At 41.3% G+C, this 23483-nt stretch overlaps 1 protein-coding gene across 1 annotated transcript in view; it reads left to right on the top strand.

Moving 5' to 3' along the window:
* Nucleotides 1-4949: 4949 nt before the first annotated feature.
* Nucleotides 4950-23483, top strand: part of ncoa1 (nuclear receptor coactivator 1) — a 127546-nt gene continuing 109012 nt past the window's right edge. Inside the window, exon 1 of the mRNA XM_061929365.2 lies at nt 4950-5584. The gene's annotated coding sequence lies outside the window, so the exon portion shown is untranslated. The remainder of the gene's footprint in view (nt 5585-23483) is intronic.

Below are 23483 nucleotides of genomic sequence, written 5' to 3'. Positions count from 1 at the left end.
GTCAGTCAGGAAGTCATTGATCCAACTGCAGAGGGAGTCGGGCACGTTGAGCTGGTAGAGCTTGTCTCGTAGCAGTCCAGGGAGAACGGTGTTGAAAGCAGAGCTGAAGTCCACAAACAGGATCCTAGCGCAGGTTCCTGGGGAGTCCAGATGCTCCAGGATGAAGTGGAGGGCCAGATTCACTGCATCATCCACAGACCTGTTGGCTCTGTAGACGAACTGCAGTGGGTCCAGGAGGGGGCGGTGATGTCCTTGAGGTGGGGCAGGACCAAGCGCTCAAAGGACTTCATGACCACAGACGTCAGCGCAACCGGCCTGAAGTCATTAAGTCCTGTGATCCGTGCTTTCTTGGGGACAGGGACAGTGGTGGAGGTCTTAAAGCAGGACGACACACGGCAGAGCTCCAGAGAGGTGTTAAAAATGTCAGTGAAGACAGGAGCCAGCTGATCCGCGCAGTGTCTGAGAGTGGAGGGGGAGACACCATCCGGTCCGGGGGCCTTCCGCGTATTCAGCTTCAAGAACTGCCAGCGTACATCCTCCTCTCGGATGGAGAGGGCCTTTAAAGTCCTGTGATGATCTTGGAGTCCTGTGATGTCCTTGGAGTCCTTTAAATCCTTTAAATCCTGGCGTTGGTGGGGAGGGTGATGGTGGGGGGAGCAGAGCTTTGATGAGCTGAAGGCCGTTCATGACGACAGTAATGTATGTTGAGGCCCTGAGCGAGAGTCCGCTCATTCCGGGCGGGGGGGCATTGGGCTTATAGTTCGTATGGGCCCTTAGCCCTCTCCAAACGGCCGCAAAATCATTGGAGCGGAACTGTTCCTGTAGACGGTTAGAGTACACAGATTTAGCTTTCTCCACTTCCCTGTTGAAGTGGTACTTCACTTCTCTGTCAGTACTCCGGTCCCCGCTTCTCCACGCAGTCTCCTTCTTCTTGCGCAGCTGTCGGAGCTTGGGTGTGAACCAGGGCTTGTCGTTGTTATAACAAGCCCTGGTGTGCGTTGGAATGATGTGCGCCTCATTGAACCGAATGTATGAGGTCACCGTGTCCGTATACTCATCCAGATTGTCCGTGGCCGCTCCAATTGCCTCCCAGTCTGTCGTCTCCAAACATGCACGCAGCTCCTCCACAGCCTCGGCGGTGAAACACTTAATGGTCCTCATAACAGGTTTAGCCAGTTTCAGTCTATGTCTGTATGAAGGGATTAAGTGCACCATCACGTGATTTGATAGTCCGAGATCAGCGCGCGGGACTGCATGATATGCCTTGCTTATTGTGGTGTAACAGTGATCCAAAGTGTTATCCTCTCTGGTCGGGCATTTAATAAACTGCCTATACTTAGGTAATTCCTGGCTCAAATTTCCCTTGTTAAAGTCACCAAGTACGATAACAAGAGAGTCCGGAAAAGACCGTTCCACATGTAAGATCTGGCCTGCAAGCGTGCGCTGAGCGTCACGCACGTCCGCGCTTGGCGGTATGTAGACAGCCACCAGTATGAATGAAACAATCTCACGCGGTGAGTAAAAGGGCTTAGAGTGAATGAAAATATATTCCCGAGCAGGAGAGCAGTGTTGTGATATCACCGTCACGTCTGTACACCAGTTGCTGTTGATGAAAAAGCAGACTCCTCCGCCTTTTTTTTTGCCGGAGAGCCCCACGTCTCGGTCCGCGGGGAGAAGATGAAAGCCCTCCAGTTGAACCGCGCTGTCCGGGACACTCGCGCTCAGCCACGTCTCCGTGAAGCACAAAACACAATATGAGGAAAAGTCCTTGTTTCTTCTCATCAGCAACACTAGCTCGTCCATCTTGTTGGCAAGTGAGCGGACGTTGGAGAGAAAGATGCCAGGTAAAGGCGTGCTTAATCCCCGTCTGCGGAGACGGACAAGGGCGCCCGCTCGCTTTCCTCTTTGGTGCGGTTTCCCTCTTTTGATCAAAGAATGGACCAAATCCGCAGCTGACGCTAAGATGACCGGTAACAAGTCCGTAGGGAAGATGGATCTGATGTTCAGGGGTTAGTATTACATAATGTCTTACTATAGTGTATGCAGCGTATACTGTAGTTATAGTGTTTTTCGAGTATATCGTATTGCATGGTGTGTTACTGTTAAAAATGTGACGTTGGCGAACAAATTGAGTCTTTTGAAAAGGTCTTTTAATTGAAGGATGAAAATGTATTCACATTTGCAAGCCATTTCTTTGGGAGGTAAGTTTTTCTGCACATGCAAATACATCATTACTCAACTTGCAACTGAACTAAAAAATGACTGAGTCTAATGAAACATGTGTATTCACTCTTTTTAAAACTTTTATTTTTGATTGTTGTTTTTTTGTTTTTTGATTTTAAATAAATATTTTTTAAATTGGATTTAATATTTTATTTTTTTGTTTGTTTTTGTTTTTTGACTTACCCTTCTGGTTTATTGTTCTGAAGTAGTTCAAGCAAACGTACACTATGTAGGTTAGTATAATTTTATATTCACATTTTTATTATATCTTAGTTTTCTAGTTGTATTTAGACTTTTATGTACATTTATTCTAGGTAAATTCTAACTATCCTACAGAAACTCTTGAATTGATTCCGATTGCTGGAGTTGACTATTGGATTCAGAATTAATTCTTGATTTAAAACAATTCTCGCAATTTACTATTTGGTATAAAAATAAAAACTTTTTTTCTAAACAAGTCACAGGTTACACAACTCCTCTTGTCTGCTGAAGTATATGTGCATGCAGTGCATATACTTGGGAATGGCCTAATAAACATATTTTAACAAATTGATTCTAAAAAAACTTCAATTTAGAATCAGAATAAGTAAGAACCACAATTCAGAAACAAATTTAAAAAAAATTCAGCACCCCTAATATACACATTTTATTCTTATCATTTGTGTATTTTTTAAGTGTTATCAAAATGCTTTTGTGATACACATTTTCTTAGGTAAAATAATATTCAAATTAGTAATGTCACTGTCAAAGCATGGGCATATGGCACCTCCTTTTGGAATAAAAATAAATAAATTAAAGCCAATATTTCAGAATAATTCCCACCAGTAGAGTAATATTTGTGTACATTTAAATTATTCTGATCCACATGTTATCTTAATACTTATACCAGTGATTGTTTTCCTATTAAACATACTTGGCCAGTAAATCTGAATCTGATTTTAAAAAATTACAAAATAATAACATTGAACCAGTCTTTTGTATGGCTTTTTGAAAACAATGCTCCTAAAGTTGTGGTTCCCTTAAAAAAGCCATAAATCCCATTTGTAGTTATTGTATGTGGAATATGAAGTATTAATACATCATAATAGACATAATATATACAATGTATATATATATATATATATATATATATATATATATATATATATATATATATAATATTCGTAATACATAATATTTGCAATATAATATGTTAGTTTGCAAATACATCAAAGATGCTATTATAATCCATTTCTAATGGATAAAGCTTTGGCCTGGACAAGAGGTCATCAGGTGGTCCCCAATGTTCACTGAGTGTTTCGACCCTTAACCACAACACTCTCCGGTTGGTGGGTCAGCAGTGATTGGCCAGATCACTGCCCCTCTCATCCAGGCTTCCAACTACTGTCCTCTCTTTTATGCCAGAGCCAACAGGAGGCTCTCTCTGCCGCTTCTCCCAGCCTACGAACGGCTGTTTTCCTCAAGTGACCTCTCAATCCGACCTTTGTCATCAGATTCCACACAGATTGAGCAGGGAGTCCTCGACATCCAACTTCCACTGTCATCAGCCATGCTGTTCTCCCCTTGTCCCGGTTGTCCTGGACAAGTTGTTGGTACTTTGTTTTCTTCCTCTCTTCCGCTTCCTCACATCCCTCCTCCCACGGGACAGTAAATTCCGCCAGGATGATTTTCTTTCCCTCTGGGGACCACATAACTATGTCTGGTCTCAGAGTGGTGGACAGTACCGCCTCTGGGAAGAGGAGCTTCCTCCACAGGTCGACCTCCATCTCCCAACCCTGGGCCAACTGCAGGAGGTTTTGCTTGGCTTGGCCTTGGACAACTGGTCTATGACTCTCTTTCACAAAGGTGATGGTGATCAGCAGTGGCTTAGTTTTGTCTGGTGTTTCTTTCTCTCTTGCTCCAAGATGTCTGTGAGCATTGCCAACACCCTGAAATAGGTTATTTATATATATATATATATGTTTATATGTTTATATATATATATATGTTTATATGTTTATATATATATATATATATATATATATATATATATATATATATATATGTATATATACATGAGGTTGGTGGTAATAGATGTGGCAATCACAGCTGACGCCAACATCAGGAAGAAGGAACACGAGAAGCTTGAGAAGTACCAAGGGTTGAAAGAGCAGCTGGAACGGATGTAGAAGGTCAAGGCTAGCGTGGTCCCTGTGGTAGTGGGGGTGCTCGGAGCAGTAACCCCCAAACTGGGAGAGGGGTTCCGACAGATCTCAGGAACAACATCTGAAGCCTCAGTCCAGAAGAGCGCAATCCTAGGAACAGCCAAAATACTGCGCATAACCCTCAAACTCCCAGGCACGAGCTTGAGGATGACACAGATACCACCCCACCGGCGTGAGAAGGAGATTTTTTTTTAATATATATATATACATACATATATGTGTGTGTGTGTATATATATATACTGTATATATACATACATATATATATGTGTGTGTGTGTGTGTGTGTATATATATATATATATATGTGTATAATATATATATATATGTGTATATATGTATAAATGTGTGTGTACGTATATATATATGTATGTTTGCATACATCATACATCTATATGTGTGTGTGTATATATATCGACTTAAATATAAAATACAAAGTACGCTATGCAGGTATTGTTTACAAAATTGGCTCTTCTCGTGCGCGCTGCTCCACTCTCTCGTGGACGCGCTTGCACGCTCGGCGCGCCCCCGAGCAACCCTATTTGTTTGTGTTGAGAGGCTGAAAATGGCGGAGAGAGGAGAGCAAAGCGTCAACTTGGCTCTGCGAACCCAACCGCGCCGTCTTGGCCACGCACGGAGCGCTTGCGAGTGACACGCCGATCCTCCCACTGCCAGCAGCCGCCAAGGGAGACGAGCGGTCGGTCGCGCATACCTCGGCGACGGCAGTGTGGATTTAGCCAGGCTGGCTAGCATGCTAAGCTAGCCGCGCTAGCAGCCTGACGTTGAGGTTTCAAGTCGTGTTTTTTCCCCCCATCCTCCTCCACGCATCCTCCCCCATCCTCCTCCACGCAGGCTTGTTTGTCAACACACGCTGATGTTAATGTGTTAGCCAGCCGGCAGCACTACAACGCACAGCGACTTGTGTTGACGTTCTGCGTGACGCGCTCGCATGCAAGCTGCCCAGCACAAAGTTAGCGATGTAAAGTTACAGCGGCGGACATTAAAAGGAGCAAGTTAACTTAGCTGCCTGGCTAACTGCTAGCTGGCAGCATTGGACGCCCAGCAGGAGGCGGCTACTTCTTGTGGGATGTAACCGAGGAGCGACAGGAGCTTCCCGGGAGGTTTATTCAGCCAGCGAGCGGCACATAAAGAAAAACAGGTAAGCCAATCAAGAGGCGTGGCGGTGGGTGGTTGATGACAGGGGGCCGCCAGGTCAAAGCCACGATAAAACTCGGCCGCTACGGCGCGGCCTGAGTTTGCTGCCTGTCGTGCGCGTGCGTGTGCGTGCGCTCGCCACCGTGCACTGACGCACATTCACATGCCCGCGCCGTGCACGTTCTCAGCCACTTGTAAATTAGTCGACGCTGTTACGTAAGCTAAGCACCCCGAGTGGCCTCAAGTGCTGCTTCCTCTGATTCTTACCTGAGTCTTCTTGACCTCCTTTTTGTCTTCTTGTTGTTGATCATGGCTATTTATATGGGACACAAATATATGCTTAACAACATGATATCCGATTCCAAACTATGTATCAGACTCACTCACCATGTATCGGACTCATTCAACATCTATTAGACCAGGGCTGCAGCTATTGATTTTTTTGGTAATCAAGTGATCGATCATGTAGTTTGTTTGAGAAAAGGGATCTATTATGCAAAACCAACTTTTATTGCATATTGGTATCTGTTGGTGTGCATTTGTGATCTGCATCAGGCTCGAAAATGTGAAATCAAACTGGAGCCTTGGCGGAGATATTCATAACATGTATTTATAAAATGAGAGCAGGGAAACCTGAGCAAAACAGACTTGAAGGGATGATATAGCCTCTGTGTTTTTCTGACCTAACGTATATTCCGCTCTAATTCCGTATTGAGCACTGTATAATGGTTAAACCACAGAAACCTTGACTATATATATAAATATATGTATATAAACCATAAGTAAGTAAAAAAAATATAAAATACATAAATAATCATTATCTCATTTAAAAAAAAAAAAAAAGGTTCAAGATGAAAGCTGTCATACATTGTTCTGTGCATATTCTTCTAAATGTCTTTTCGTCATCAACGTTCCTCTTGTAGTTTCCATCATAGATCATGAAAACTGGCAGATGATCACTGATATCGGATATTAGCAGACCACTTGTGGTATTATCAAAATCATTATTAAAAATATGATCAATAAGTGTGGCGCCGTGTCCTGAAATTCTGCTTGGCCTTGTGATTTTAGGATCTAAACTCAGGCTGTACATTGTCTATGAAGGCATTTATGGACTTTTGTTTGTTAGGGTTCAAGAGGTCAATGTTGAAGTCTCCACATAAGAAAACAACAAAATTTAAATTTTTTTGGTTATTTACCAAATTTGTAAACAATGGCATAACATACATATTCACACAGGGTCCATTGCCAGGGTTAATGTGGTCAGAATCAGAATCAGAATCAGCTTTATTGTCATTACGCAAGGTAACGAGATTGAGGCCATTCCATACAGTGCGATGTGTGCATGCTAGAAAAACAATGTGCAAATATATAAAAATATAAAAAACATATATGGTCAACATATATAAAATAAAAACTAAATAAGATAAGGCTCAGAATGGTTTCTTAACCAAACCTTTCTACATATAAAGTAGAGCTGGGCGATATATCGATATACTCAATTTTTCGCGGGTTTGTCTCTGTGCGATATAGAAAATGACTATATCGCATACCTGCCAACTACTCCGGTTTTCCCGTAATTAGTACGGTTTTCATCAACCTATTCCGGGTTACGGTTGCAGTGATAAAAAATAAGTTTTTTCATTAATTAAAAAAAAAATTTTTTTTTAAGTTTTATTCACGAAATCGCGTAACAACAATCACAATCGACACTGCTTCCCGTAACTTCCTATCGAGCCATTCCGAATGCCATGCGCGAGGCTATTTATAGCACCGCTGCCAAGCACGAGGCACCTGTTGCCCATTGTTTCCAAACGAGCGAACGATCATGGAATCAGCCGGAGAAAAATCGCAAACGAGTCTTAAACCGAAAAGAAAACTGCAGTCATTCCGTGAAGAATATTCAAAAGCCTATCCGGTAATAATTATCCGTTCCAAAAAGGGTGAAAACTACGCGAATTGCACCTTGTGCAGACAAGATTTTTCGATCGGACACGGAGGAATTAGCGATGTAAAAGACCACGTTGGGACAAAAAAACACAAGTCTAATGCCGTTGCTAAATTTGGATTTTAGCCACAAAAAGGTAATGACACCAATGTTATCTATTGGAATTGTTTAGTACTGTTATACTGTTAAAAGTGTTTATACTATTTATGCTTTCAAGTCCAAGTTGAAGAAATCTTGTTAAATGTTGACAGCATAACTACCAAAATACAGTATGTCCTTAATATTTTTGCAGTGCTATTTCTGTTGAAAAGTTAAAATGATTACATTAGAGATGTGATGTGCCACTTTTCAAGTGTCTGATGGCTTAAATTAATTTTCATTAATTTTTCATATTTTGAATTCTTTTGAAAGGCTTACAAAAAAACTACATTTGAATTGTAATTCCATGCTATTGACAGGACTATTACTTTTAATGAAGTTAGCTTACCATTTTTACAGTATGATAATTGTGATAGAGATGTGAATTTTAGGCACAGAATATTTTTTACAATTGAACAAGGCAGTAGATTATACAAGCTTGGACAGAGAGTTAATAATGACACCAATTTTTTTTTTAATGGAATTGTTTAGTACTGTTTTACCATTTGTTTACTGTAAAAAGTGTTTATACTGTTTATACTTTCAATTAACAAATTGAAGTCTTGTGAAAGGTTGACAGGATAACTGGCATTAACTGTCAAAATAATTTCAAACTATTGAAGTTAGCTTACAGAATAAACATGTCAATCAACCCATATGATTTTTGCTGTAATATTTTTGTTTTGAAAAGTCACTGTGACTGATAGAAAAGTGATGGTTTTAGCAACATTTTAACCTGTCTGAATGCAATCAATCATTTTGCTTAGGTTTTTCTGATTTCAAAAGTTGGCAGGTATGATATCGTGATATTCGAGTATACGTTCTCAGGCAGTTGCTTTTAGCTGCGGGGCATTAAACTGCATGCGTTTCTCACTCTTTCCTGTCTCTCCTTCTCACAGAGACATAAAACGAGCGCATCATCTTACATATGTCACATACTGTCACATGAGCAACGTCACACGCTCCCGCGGAACAGAGAGGTCGCGAAATGGTAACGTTAGCTGTGATGCTAACAGTGCGGTGCGGTTGGTAAAACGAGAGAAAGAAGGCGCGAATCTGGTAACAAATGGAGGAAGAATTAATTCCCAAGAAAAACAGCACTGGGTCCATCGTCTGGCGGTGGTTTGGCTTCAAGCGGGAATATGTCTTTACATCATCATGCCTTTACAACATCTCTGTTCGGTGCCACACCAACTAAATGCCGAAGCAACTATTTCCACATCAACACCGTAGGACATATACTATTTGATATGCAGCTCATTTTTATGTGACACATATTGAAATATCTTGTGTGACATCATGTTTTAAACTATTGTAGTGGCCTTCTGTACAAAAAGTGCACTTTACCGTAATTTAGTGTTGTTTTGATAAGTCATCTTAGTGATATCATGCACAAAAGTGCACTAATAACTTGTTTTAAAATGTCTCTGACAATCTTGCACTTTCTGTTTTGGAAATGACATGAATGTTTGTGCCACTGCTTAATAACTGTTTAATAAATACAGTTTTGGTAAATTGACTTAGTTGTGATTTCCCTCTCTGCATGAAAGTTTAAAAAGAGCATATATTAATGCAGTATGAACAATAATGTTTTAATGTAGACACATAGAATCATTATACTGGTGATTATATGTATCAAGTGTTCATTCAAGGCCAAGGCAAAATATCGAGATATATATCGTGTATCGCAATATGGCCTAAAAATCAATTCAAGTCAATTCAGCCTCAGATTATGAGCTCAGGCCCAGCGAAGCCGACTGCGTTTCTGGGTGTTGATAAACGGTTTTCGTCTTGCATAGGAGAGTTTTAACTTTCACTTACAGATGTAGCGACCAACTGTAGTTACTGACAGTGGGTTTCTGAAGTGTTCCAGAGCCCATGTGGTGATATCCTTTACACACTGATGTCGCTTGTTGATGCAGTACAGCCTGAGGGATCGAAGGTCACAGGCTTAGCTGTTTACGTGCAGTGATATCTCCAGAATCTCTGAACCCTTTGATGATATTACGGACCGTAGATGGTGAAATCCCTAAATTCCTTGCAATAGCTGCTTGAGAAAGGTTTTTCTTAAACTGTTCAACAATTTGCTCACGCATTTGTTGACAAAGTGGTGACCCTCGCCTCATCCTTGTTTGTGAATGACTGAGCATTTCATGGAATCTACTTTTATACCCAATCGTGGCACCCACCTGTTCCCAATTTGCCTGTTCACCTGTGGGATGTTCCAAATAAGTGTTTGATTAGCATTCCTCAACTTTATCAGTATTTATTGCCACCTTCTTTGTCACGTGTTGCTGGCATCAAATTCTAAAGTTAATGATTATTTGCAAAAAAAAATGGTATCAGTTTGAACACCAAATTTAGTATGTTGTCTTTGTAGCATATTCAACTGAATATGGGTTGAAAATGATTTGCAAATCATTGTATTCCGTTTATATTTACATTTAACACAATTTCCCAACTAATATGGAAACGGGGTTTTACATCTGCTGCTATAAAAACATTTGTTATTGCTTTAGCCCTGCCTGACTCGCCGAGGAGAGGCTGCTTGAATGCGGTGGTGACGCTTCAAATGGGTTAGCATGTGTTATGAGGGTAGCGTATGTGTGTGTGTGGCCTTTTAATATGTGACAGCATGCGAGGTAAGTGTGTGGGCGAGCGAGGTGAGGAAGCAGTAGCGTGAGTGCGGGGAGTGACTAGTGTTTTGTTGGATTGGCTTTGTACAAGACCTCAATAAAGCCACGATTTGCAACTAATCGCCAGACTCGTCATTTACCCTCGAGTCCGGAGCTGTAGAGACCCACTGCCGGGTAGAGTGAAGGGTGTTGCCCCCGAGAATACATCGGCCCTGGAGGAATGTCTCCCCTGCGCTCCTCGACTACGGTCTGGGAGCTGGAAGCAGGAAAGGTGCAACACATGTTTGACGTGTTGTCAGAATCAGCTGCTAAACAATGTTGGCAAACCTCCGTCCTTCATTGTTGTATCGTGCAGCCAAAGTGTTCCTAAACGGGAGATCTTAACGAGGAAGGAGGGTCTTCCAGCTCTGGCTTTTACATGTTGTCCTAGCCCGGTCACTGATAGCATGTGTACTCGTTCGGTACACCGCCGAACCGAACCGAAACCCCCGTACCGAAACGGTTCAATACAAATACAGGTACCGTTACACCTCTAATGAATGGAGAATCCGAACTCCTGTGAGAGCTTGTGTCAATATCTGATGTTTCTATTCCAAATTGAATGGATGTAGTTGATGGAGATCCGTCCCAGATCTGCTCGCATAGTTTGAAGTACAGCAAACAACTCTACCATAACCACTTCTTCCACCTGCGTCGACTGCTTGTCTGTACTTTTCACGAATCGCTTTCAGTTTAGTGCTTTGCTGTTTTAAGTGGCCCATCTCCACTTTGTTTAGTTTCGGATGGGGCGATTGAGTGTTTCGGGGATGAATGAGAGGTACCCGACACTTTATTTTACCAAACAAATGTTCCTTCTCGTCACACAGTTATTTCACTCACATCTTAACGGTTTGAACAATTTCCCTTGTGGATCATTAAAGTTTGTCTAAGTCTAACAGCTGATTCCGTTTTATTGGCCAATTGTGTGACACCGTTCGCGGTTAGGTGAACGCAGAAATCATATGCCTTAATTTTTTTTTTTTAGTTTATTGAATATTGATTAGGGGTGTAACGGAACACAAAAATTTCGGTTCGGTACGTACCTCGGTTTAGAGGTCACGGTTCGGTTAAGTACAGTACAGTAAGAAAACAACAAAATATACATGTTTTGATTATTTATTTACCAAATTTGTAAACAATGGCATAACATACATATACACACGGGGTCCATTGCCAGGGTTAATGTGGTCAACATATATAAAATAAAAACTAAATAAGATAAGGCAAGGAATGGTTTCTTAACAAAACCTTTCTACATATAAAGTGCTTTTTTTGATTGATTGAGACTTTTATTAGTAGATTGCACAGTACAGTACATATTCCGTAAAATTGACCACTAAATGGTAACACCCCAATAAGTTTTTTAACTTGTTTAAGTCGGGGTCCACCGTAGTCAACATTAAACTGCCTCAAATTGTTGCTCAGATTAAATAAAATGACAAAACTTTTCTTCTGCATATAAAAAGGGCAACATTAAACAGTTTCAAATCAACTCAGCCCCCCCCTGGCTAACTTGGCAGTAAGAGGTGGGAGCTGTTTGCTCGTCTTTATCTTTGTGAAGCGATGTTCACTTGGGGGTGGTGCCGCTTCAAATGGGTTAGCATGTTTAACGTGTTGGCAGAAGCATGCCTTACCGCTGCTGAACAATGTCAGCAAACCTCCGTCCTCCGCACCGCGCAGCTGAAGTGTTCCCAAACGGGAGATCTTAACGAGGCAGGAGGGTCTTCCAGCTCTGGCTTTTATATGTTGTCGTAGCCCGGTCGTTGCTAGCATGCCGTGTGTTGTGCCTCGGTGTGCATTGTTTACACAACGTGCGCTACGCTACTTAATATGTCCGTGTGGAAACTCCTTCGGTACACCTCCGAACCGAACCGGAACACCCATACCGAAACGGTTCAATACAAATACACGTACCGTTACACCCCTATTGATTAGGCATACTAGCGCTGCCTATCCATCCATTTCCTACAGCTTGCTGTGTAAAAATAAAAAGCAGCTACCATGGTGACATTCCAAACTTCTAGTAGATGTGGTCTTTTTTTCACTCATTTCCTAAGCATCTGCTTAATTGTCACAAGTTCCGGAATTTGGATGTGTGTTGCGTGGCTCATTATTCGTACTTTTTTTAAATTTTAAATTTTTGAATTATATTTTCTTAATCGTGAGAAGCCATAATCGAAATCGAAACCAAAATTAAATTTATTATTCATCCCTACAATAGATGTATCCTTACATGACCTAAACCATGCCATAAGAAGTAAATATCATCTTACATAGGTAATTGGAGAGGGACTGCCATTGTGGTTCCTTTTCAAATTGAATCCAAAATGACTTTTCCCCGCACACAGGTTTTTAACGCATTAGGATAACTGGAAGCAACAAAACATTTATGTTGACTTTAAAAAGTACAGGGATGTAACAATTACTTGTACAACAACAAACTACGGTAAAATTCATGACAGTTAATACTACCTTTAAAAATCTGGATTATCGTAAAACCAAGATTTCTTGACAGATTTTAGTATGTGTATGACTATTTTTTTAGCACATTCAACAATACTATGATAATAAGGATAACGGTAATAATTTTGGTGACAATAACCGTGATTTTTTTCGTTAGTGTCATCCAAACAATTAATGAGGTTATATGTCGATAAATACAATTATTCCAGTTTGACCTAGGAGTCCACACCAGCTTGCTGCTCTTTAACTGACTTAAATTGTATCTTAAAGACAAAAAAAGAGAAGCTTTGTCTAAAGTGACCATGCTTAATCCCAAATATTTAAATCTCTGCCTTGAGTGAAATTTATGACCTACTTAACACGATTAGAATTACAAAGTATTACAGTATTATAGTTATGATTGTTATGCAAGCTGCAGCTGTTGGATAATAGTTGCTGTTTTTGCATCAATAGCTAGAGTTGTGCTGAAATTTGACCTTTTTTTGAGTGCTGCTGGAGGCACCGTCAGGGCAGCGAAGATTGTATAGATGTCTTAGAAAGCTGTCAAGTTTGAATGTGCTAACTTGAGCAGCAACATATCTGTCATTGTGGACCACCGGGGGGCTTTGTGTGTACCTTATCAACGCCAGGTTGTCTGTCTACAAAAGTTATGTTGCCATGTTACTATTTGCTAATGCAGGTGTGTTAAAAGTAGGTCAAGAGACAGTCAAATAAGTTAACAAAATCTGCTTCCCAGTTCCAGCTTATCACAACCTCAGGTGCAATATATTGTTGACATTGTTGATTTGTGTATTGTTTAACACACAGGTTGCCTGTGGTTGTTGGGGGTGACGTTGTCGTTGAATTTGCCATCATAAACGCCACATCAGTGTCAAAAAAATATTCATCACTTAAGTGTAGTTTTCTTGTCCACGCAAAAAAACATTCATAGCCTGTCATGCACATTTTGTCCACTCAAAAAAAGCAGCCACAGCTGACATTGTGCCCTTTTAATTACTCTGTTCATCAATATATTATACTGCACGTACAATGACATGTATAATATCTTTAAAATCAGCGCACAGAAAGCCCAGGAAACATGAATGTTTTTTTTTCCCCCACTGCCCATGCCGTGTAGATGATAAAGTGCATGCTGCTGTACAAAATGAACTAATACACTACCAGTGTTTCCCACAGATTGCCAATATACTTGTGGTGGTGGTGGGGCGGTGTGGCTGAGGTAGTGTCATTTTGACGTAATCATATAATTAGCGGTGATGCATATATTTTCTTTAAAAAGGCAAAAAAAAATGTATGCATATATATGTTTTTTAAATCTGTGTAATTAGTAAATAGTAGGTGTGTAACAATTTATTTAAACAACGATTCTGTTTGATTCATAATTTTTGGTTACCAATACAATTCAAGGACATTTTTTTTTTTTTAGAACGATTCGATCTGAAACGTTTCAGTGAGTTGGAATCGATTCAGTAAGTTTTTAGCATAAAATTAACCAGAGTGACTGTGAAATAAATGGTGGATACTAGACACTGCAGGTGAAGTTTCCTATGTTCCTGTTATTTCTTTTAAGGGAATTACTATAAACTCACCCAAGATATTTACAGCGACGCCCGGATTTGTATTTTAATGCCCATTCTGGTCATGTCATGTATTTCCTTCAGTGCAGCCTCCTCCTTTACGTAGGAGGGATGTAACTGTATGTATCTGATCGTAGCGCGCGCCATGGCTAAATAAAAGCCACCACACCTTTAAAAATGAGGGCCTTTTTACGTAGAAACAAATTAAAGTAATATACTGTATGAATTAGGGCTGCAACTAACGATTAATTTGATAATCGATTAATCTGTCGATTATTACTTCAATTCATCGATTAATAATCGGATAAAATAGACAAACTACATTTCTATCCTTTCCAGTATTTTATTGAAAAAAACAGCATACTGGCACCATGTTCTGGACTTTGGGGATGCAGCATACACCAATAATAACACAGAAATGTAACTCATCAGATCAGAACTGAATCAGATATTGTACACGTTTCTGTTGTGAATAATAAAGGATTCATTTTAGGCTGCTTCTGAATAATAGCATGAAATATTCCAGCACCTTCATAACATTTAGTTATACTAAAGCGTCACTCAAATCTAATTATACAGTATTTATATAGCTTTATCGGGCCCGGCTACATTGATTCATTATGAAACCAACCTGAGATATTTCTGTCCGTCACGTTTATTTCCAAATTGGTAACCGTGCGTTTTCTCTCTCAAAACGGAGTCAAATGTGCCGGAGACACATTATCAGCCCCGCGTTGCAACAAAAGCATAACGTTAACGTTACTCACAAAAAAGCTGAACTCATGAATGCCTGTTGCCACTATGGACTTAAAAAGTTACGTACTGTGAGTTCTTCCCTTCATCCATGGCTCCAACATGTTTCCTTTTCAGGTGCTCCTGAAGCAATGTTGTACTTCCGTGACATTTTGCAGGAAACGCTCTTCTTTGAAGTCTTTAAAGTGAAGTGTTCCCACACTTTTGACGACTTAGATCGTACACTTTTCTCCATTGAAGCAATAACCTCAAGATGTTTTTCCGCTGAACTATCCGTACTGTTTTCCTGCGCCATTTTTCGAATGTTTCCAGCAAAGGAGACGGCGTCGTCACGTGAGCTGCACATGACACATCATTGGCTAGCTTACCTCCCCCTCTTGAGACGTAGCCTCAGCGCTGTTTTGTACTGTTTTTGTACTTATTTTGATTATTGTTTCTCAGTTGTTTGTAAATGTTGCAGTTTATAAATAAAGGTTTATTCAAAAAAAAAAAAAAAAAAAAAAAAAAAAGCCTCCGCGCATGCGCATAGCATAGTTCCAACGAATCGATGACTAAATTAATCGGCAACTATTTTTTATAATCGATTGTAATCGATTTAATCGATTAGTTGTTGCAGCCCTAGTATGAATGTATATATAGCCTATTATTTACGCACTATTGACTAGTGATGCACATATTATGTAGCAACTGAAAAACTTTGATCAACCAACCGCAAGACTCACGAATGTCCGGAGCCTCGGCGGTAACGAGGCGCCGCCCATATGGCCACCTTGCCGCAGCTTGGCTCCAGCAGCTTGGGTGGTGGGCCGGTGCACAGCCACCACGCTCAGCACTCCAACCAGACCCACCCAGCCCTTAGAGCCAATCCTTGTCCTGAAGTTACAAATCTGACTTGCCGACTTCTCTAACCCACCTCGTTCTAACATGCCAGCTATAGAACAGTGGCGATTGCTGAAGACTGCAACGGAAGCTCATCTTCCCCTAAAATGTATTTTAAAAAAGGGGTCAAATATTGTATTTGTATTTAATTGACTGAATGCATTAGATGCCTTTAACTTTTGTTTAGATTCAGCTACTACGATGACAGCTGGCACAACTTGTTTTCATTGATTTGGTAGTGTCACAGTGCTGCAGCCAAACTAGACAAATATTGGATAAATGCTGCATCCCTCCAAGGACCCGACCCATGCGGTCGACAAAGTGTGGGTCCTGGTGAGAGTCCTCCAGCAGCGGCTGGAGCAATAATGAATTGGGACGATCTAGCCTATGGGACATTTCCTGGTTATGTCCGTTTATGCACTTATATGTATAAAATATAAAAATTGCAAATTGAAACAGAATCGCAAATTTGGAAAGAAAAATCGCAATTGGGTTTTTCCTCAAAATCATTTAGCCCTGATGAATGCACGTGTGTGTCACTGTGTATGTTGTAAATGTGTTATCCTTGTAAAGCGTTTTTTACCTTCAAGGTACTCTGTTAGTGCATGTGCCTCACAATACGGAGGTCCTGAGTTCAATCCCGGGCTCGGGATCTTTCTGTGTGGAGTTAGCATGTTCTCCCCGTGACTGCATGGGTTCCTTTCAGGTACTCCGGCTTCCTCCCACCTCCAAAGACATGCACATGGGGATAGGTTGATTGGCAACACTAAATTGGCCCGAGTGTGTGAATGTGAGCGTGAATGTTGTCTGTCTATCTGTGTTGGCCCTGTGATGAGGTGGCGACTTGTCCAGGGTGTACCCCGCCTTCCGCCCAAATGCAGCTGAGATAGGCTCCAGCACCCCCCGCGACTCTAAAAGGGACAAGCGGTAGAAAATGGATGGATGGATGGATGGATGGATGGAAGCTCTTTTACCTTAACAGCTATGCGGTCAGTGATCCGATCAATGCATATGTCAGTACAAAAATGAGTGAGTAGACCCCCGACTGGTGTGCTCACTGGCAAATTTCACTCCAAAATAAAGAACTTTAGAGAAAACTGTTACCAAGTTGTGTGTTAATTAATGTCATGCATTTAAGTAAAACACTTCAAACATTCCTGGATGACATTTTGAGAATAAAATTGCAATTGTCTACAAATATTGGGGTCTTTTCTTAAGCAAATGTTAATTATGCGACCCCGAAAGGGACAAGCGGTAGAAAAATGGATGGATGGATGGTACTCAAAGCGCTTTGACACTATTTACACATTCACACACACATTCACACACACATTCACACACTGATGGCTTTGACGCTATTTCCACATTCACCCATTCACATACACATTCACACACTGATGGTGGGAGCTGCCATGCAAGGCACTAACCACAACAAATTAGGGCAAGGTTGAAATGTCTTGCTCATGGACACAACAGGCGTGACAAGGATGGCGGAAGCTCGGGTCAAGCCTGGAACCCTCAAGTTGCTGGCACGGCTGCTTTACAATTAGAGCCACGCCGTCCCGATGTTGTTTGAGTGTTAATAATAAAAGTGTGTTATTTAGGACACTTCATATTGCTCCTAAAGAATGTTATGATCCAAAATGTTTTAATTTTGGGGCACCTGTCCTCCAAGTGAAAAAGATAAGCCTACAGCCCTGACATTGTAAATGTATCAGGATTCTAACTTTAAACTGTGCGGCTTCGCAGAGAGTTCTAACTATTCATGAGCATGTAAGGGTGAGCTTGAGGATTTGATTACAATAGTTTTGTCTTCCCTTGATATGGTAACGCCCACTTCCCTTTCATATCTTAGCCAATGTGATTAAGCGTATACTAGATCGTCCGGAGATGCCATGACATCTTTGCCACAGTTCTTTTCTCTACAACCGCACCTTTCATCTTCTTGTGTTCATGCCATAAGCCATTTTATCATTTCACAGAGAGCTCGAAGAGTAGATTCGATGCCAGCACGAGTGTTTCAACACGCACAGGACTAATCACCCACAGCAGCATTTGTCTGACTTTTGATGAGTGTATTAACCCTGTTTGTGGATGTACAGTCTTCGCTCCTGACATCAAGAGGACTATTCAGGTCTGGTCTTGTGTTAATTGTTGTTCATTTTGATTTATTTTTGTTTTCACCTATTCTCTCGCATCTGAAGCTGGCCTTATGCTGTATGATGATTAAAGTGTTGTTTTGCATCACATCTCATACCATACATGCAAGTCACCAGTGATAGAAAAGTTAAATTTTAACACATGGTGTAGACGATGAAAATGCTAACCAAAATGCTAACAACAAAGCAAAATGCTGCTCTTACGCTTTTAACCTTGATCTATGGCAGGACAACACCCTCTATAACAAGTGATGGACATAACAAAATATAATACCTACAGTTACATGCCCCCAATACTCCTGTTTTAACTATCCCTTTTTTACCGCTTGTCCCTTTCGGGGTCACGGGGGGTGCTGGAGCCTATCTCAGCTGCATTCGGTCGAAAGGTGGGGTACACCCACTAGGATGTAGAAAATCCAGTAAATATTCTGAAAAGTTACATACCAAATTGTGAGGATGTTACACCCTGTACTGTCCATCCATCCATTTTCTACCGCTTATTCCCTTTGGGGTCGCTGGAGCCTATCTCGGCTACAATCGGGGGGAAGGCGGGGTACACCCTGGACAAGTCGCCACCTCATCGCAGGGCCAACACAGATAGATAGACAACATTCACACTCACATTCACACACTAGGGCCAATTTAGTGTTGCCAATCAACCTATCCCCAGGTGCATGTTTTTGGAGGTGGAAGGAAGCCGGAGTACCCGGAGGGAACCCACGCAGTCACGGGGAGGACATGCAAACTCCACACAGAAAGATCCCGAGCCCGGATTGAACCCAAGACTACTCAGGACCTTCGTATTGTGAGGCAGACGCACTAACCCCTCCTCCACCGTGCTGCCCACACCCTGTACTGTTACACTGTTTATTAACACGTTAACGGAAAACGTTCTTATTGCTTCTAGATGAAAACACATCCGGTATTAAAGAGAATATGAACGATCATATTGTGTTTGTGTAAACGATAATATTATATTAGCGATATTGGCAAGGATTGTTGGGTTTTGTTCGCCATTGCAATCAGCAGAGACACTGTCAATTTAGTGTAACTATTTAGTTTTTAAAGGAGTGTCACCTTTGTGGAAAAACTGACTTTACTTTGCCATCCCTGTTCGCGTTCACTTTGCTTAGCCTTTTGGGAAGTATAGTTGCAGCTGAAAAATGGTTGTACAATTTGTTGGACTCTGCACTTACTATAAATGTTGTGTTGGTCAAAACAAAAAACTCTTCTGCCATATGACAAATTACTTTGAAACGTGATCAATACAGCATGCAACAAATGCTTAGTGTGTGCATGTTGCCACTGACTTGTTTGTTTTGCTCCAGTGTTCACACTGATGGTCATGTGTGATCCATCTAGCAAGGGCCTTGTGACGTTAAGATGTAGTCAGATAAGCATTTTTGGGTTCAGGGATTTGGGCCAAAAAGTTTACGAGGTTATTTGCACCCGAGGCAAAGCATTATCTACTTGAACGAAAACGCTGTACAGAGAGAACTTGAGTGAGTAAGCAATATCTGCTGTGGAATTCCTCCACTCCAATCTCTCCAAACGGAAGGCAGGCGGCATTTAAGATTTGTTTTAAAGTCGATCCTCCTCCGGGTTCACTCAATCCCACTCTCCAGCCATTATTTAGATTTTTTTGAGGTATGCTGTCACCCCCCTGGGATGTAGACTTTCACTTTCTTTGTCATTGGTCAGTCACATTGCCACTTGCACTTAAAAGCCTTACTGTGAGAGATAGCTGTTATAAAGGACAGCAATGATATGCAGCTCAAGTAGTGTATTTTTCTAACTATAAGGCGCGCTTACAATCCTTTCGTTTTTTGTTTTTTTAAATCAACAGTGCACTTTATGACCGAGTGCGCCATATACAGTTCAATCGGGAAGTATACAGCGCTTCACTTTTTTCGCATTTTCTTATGTCACAGACTTAAAATGGAATACATTTAATTTTGCCATAAAAATTCTACAGACAAATCACCCTTAATTAGGGCTGGGCGATATATCAAATATACTCGATATATAGAAAATAGAAAATGACTATATCATGATATTCAAGTATACGTCCTCATGCAGTTTCTTTTAGCTGCGGGCATTACACTACAGCATGGGTGTCCAGTGTTTCCCACAGGACAGGCATCTATTTGTGGTGGTGTGGTCGGCAAGCGGGGGGCAGCGGCGGCGATGACCAAGAAGAACGCGGAGTTGGAATATAATTACAACATTTTATGTACATATTTATATACAGATTTGAACAATTAGTGATTCACTGAAATATATTTATTAATTGTGGTTCTTACAAAAAATATATCTTATAAAATATAAAAGCTAAAATGTCTCTTAAAGCTCTGCCCCTTTAATTAGTGCATACTAAATAATTTAACTTTAGCCTACTACTACAACTATATTATTTACCAGCAACATGAAGTGAAACAGAGGCAGAGGTGTCCTGCCACAGTCAGTCAACCTCCTCCTCCTCCTCCTCCTGCTGCTGAACAGGTCGCACCTGTGGTCTGGACTGTAGGCCTACCTCCTCTCCAAGTCGAGCCCTTTTCGGCCGTTGAAAATATTTTTCTATACTCATCTGTGTGAAGGAGTGAACATCCAACATTAGAATTTATTACTAACGAGCAGAACCGCTCTATGTACAGTGCCGTCTAACCTTAAGCGGCAGCAGCTCAACACATGCAGGGTTCAACGTTAAGGTTTTTTTCTACTTGCCTGACTTCTCAAATCTACTTCTCCCAATATTTTTACTTGTCCTGCCTAGGTTTTTTTCTGGCTGTGTAGTGCTCATGGCTTATATCTTACTCAGTGGCCTAGTGGTTAGAGTGTCCGCCCTGAGATCGGTAGGTTGTGAGTTCAAACCCCGGCCGAGTCATACCAAAGACTATAAAAAAATGGGACCCATTGCCTCCCTGCTTGGCACTCAGTATCAAGGGTTGGAATTGGGGGTTAAATCACCAAAATGATTCCCGGGCGCGGCCACTGCTGCTGCCCACTGCTCCCCTCACCTCCCAGGGGGTGATCAAGGGTGATGGGTCAAATGCAGAGAATAATTTCGCCACACCTAGTGTGTGTGTGACAATCATTGGTACTTTAACTTTTTTAACTTTAAAATCCTTCCCGTTGACTATTTACAACACTACACAGTATTTATTATTATTATCTATAATTACATTTAAATGGCATTGCATACATGTAAAATTAAATGCTATTTCACATTATTTGACCAGTAGCAGTTACACCCATCTGAACAGGTCAGCCACCTGTTTAAAGCCCTATCACAGTTGAAATCTTGAAATGAAGGGCCTTTAATGGCCAAAACATTAACCTGGACAACATTTTAACAGCTGGTTGGCTCAGATTTTATTCTTTTCATTGCATTCACATGCTGCAGTGGACAGTGGACAATTTAGCTTCAGTCCACATGTGTTTATTGACAACAGGGTTATAACCTGGACACGTTAGCTCATCGGTATGAAAACAGGTGACCGAGTCAAACAGCGGCGGTGTTAATGAAGCAGCGTCAGGCTGCTCACCGTCAGTGAAACGCTCGGTGTAATCGCGGATTAACGTTAAATATATGACGAGCCGCGAGCGATGCAGCTATAACCTATCTACCTATAACACCTGTAAAAATGAAGCAATGCTACCATGCTAGCAAGCGTTAGCTAGCCGGCTATGAGCCACCAAGCTGCTAACTATCGCCAAAAGGCACCATTTAAGTATTTTTCCCCATGGCATCCTGGATCAAGGCTTTCAGCAGCTTTTGGACGTTTGAGGTAGAAACGTAGGAAGCGCCATCATTATGAAAAGTAGCCGGCGAGTATTTTGATCCCGTCCGTCCTCCTTCTCCTTCTCCTTCTCCTTCTTCTTCTTCTTCTTCTTCTTTTTCTTCTTCTTCTTCTTCTTCTTCTTCTTCTTCTTCTTCTTCTTCTTCTTCTTCTTCTTCTTGTTCTTGTTCTTGTTCTTGTTCTTGTTCTTCTTCTTGTTCTTGTTCTTCTTCTTGTTCTTGTTCTTCTTCTTGTTCTTGTTCTTCTTCTTGTTCTTGTTCTTCTTCTTGTTCTTGTTCTTGTTCTTCTTCTTGTTCTTGTTCTTGTTCTTCTTCTTGTTCTTCTTCTTCTTCTTCTTCTTCTTCTTGTTCTTCTTCTTCTTCTTCTTCTTCTTCGTGCTATTGGCGGAGTTACAATGCATAGTAGGCTACCGCCACCTACTGCACCGGAGGTGTAACTACAAGCAACATTCACAGACAGTCCCATTGCTTTTATGAGCGGTCGAGCGAGTCAAAAGCCGAAAAATCAATTTGTGGCGAACATAATTCTTTCGTGGCGGGCCGCCACAAATAAATGAATGTGTGGGAAACACTGGTGTCAAACTCTGGCCCACGAGCCAAAATTGGTAACCCCACATTCACCGCTAATTCTCAAACTTGCCAAACCTTCCGGGAGACGCCCAAATTTCAGTGCCCCTCCCGAAAATCGTCACGTCCGCTCTCCACCCAGTCACATAATATGTGCAGCTTCTGCACGCACACACAAGTGAATGCATGCCACAAGGTGTGTGTGTGTGGGGGGGGTTGGTAGTAGCGGGGGTGTATTTTGTAGCGTCCCGGAAGAGTTAGTGCTGCAAAGGATTCTGGGTGTTGTTCTGTTGTGTTTATGTTGTGTTACTGTGTGGATGTTCTCCCGAAATGTGTTTGTCATTCTTGTTTGGTGTGGATTCACAGTGTGGCGTATATTTCTAACAATGTTACAGTTGTTTATACGGCCACCCTCAGTGTAACCTGTATCGCTGTTGATCAAGTATGTGTTGCATTCACGTGTGTGTGCGTACAGAAGCCGCACATATCTTGTGACTGGGCCGGCACGTTGTTAGAATGGATGAAAAGCGGACGTGAAGACAGCTCCAAGAGGACGTTAAAGGCAATGCCTTTAAGGCACGCCCCCAAGACTGTGGTCCGTGGACTACGAGATATAATGACTGTTGAACACCTTCGTTCGATAATGAAGGTTGCCTCAGCTTAAAGCCTGAGCCCCGACATTAATGAACTAGCATCCAAGAAAAGATGCCAGGTATCTGGCTTGGGCACATCAGATTAGATCAGTGTGTTGCAAACTGAGCAGTTTAAAGTCCTGAATGGTTGGTTTATTCATTGTTATTTTATTTTCAAATGTATTAGCCTGTGGAAAAAGTTAATGTTGATCTTTACCTCTGAAGGCTGCAAATAGAAAAGAGGCATTACATTTTTATTTAAATTGTATTTGATATGCCATTGATATTTTTTAATTATTATTATTGTTATTTG

The sequence above is a fragment of the Nerophis lumbriciformis genome, linkage group LG34 (assembly GCF_033978685.3).
Source record: "Nerophis lumbriciformis linkage group LG34, RoL_Nlum_v2.1, whole genome shotgun sequence".
Lineage (NCBI taxonomy): Eukaryota > Metazoa > Chordata > Actinopteri > Syngnathiformes > Syngnathidae > Nerophis > Nerophis lumbriciformis.
Note: the sequence above shows the minus strand (reverse complement) of the source record. Positions and strands in the feature narration are given on the sequence as shown.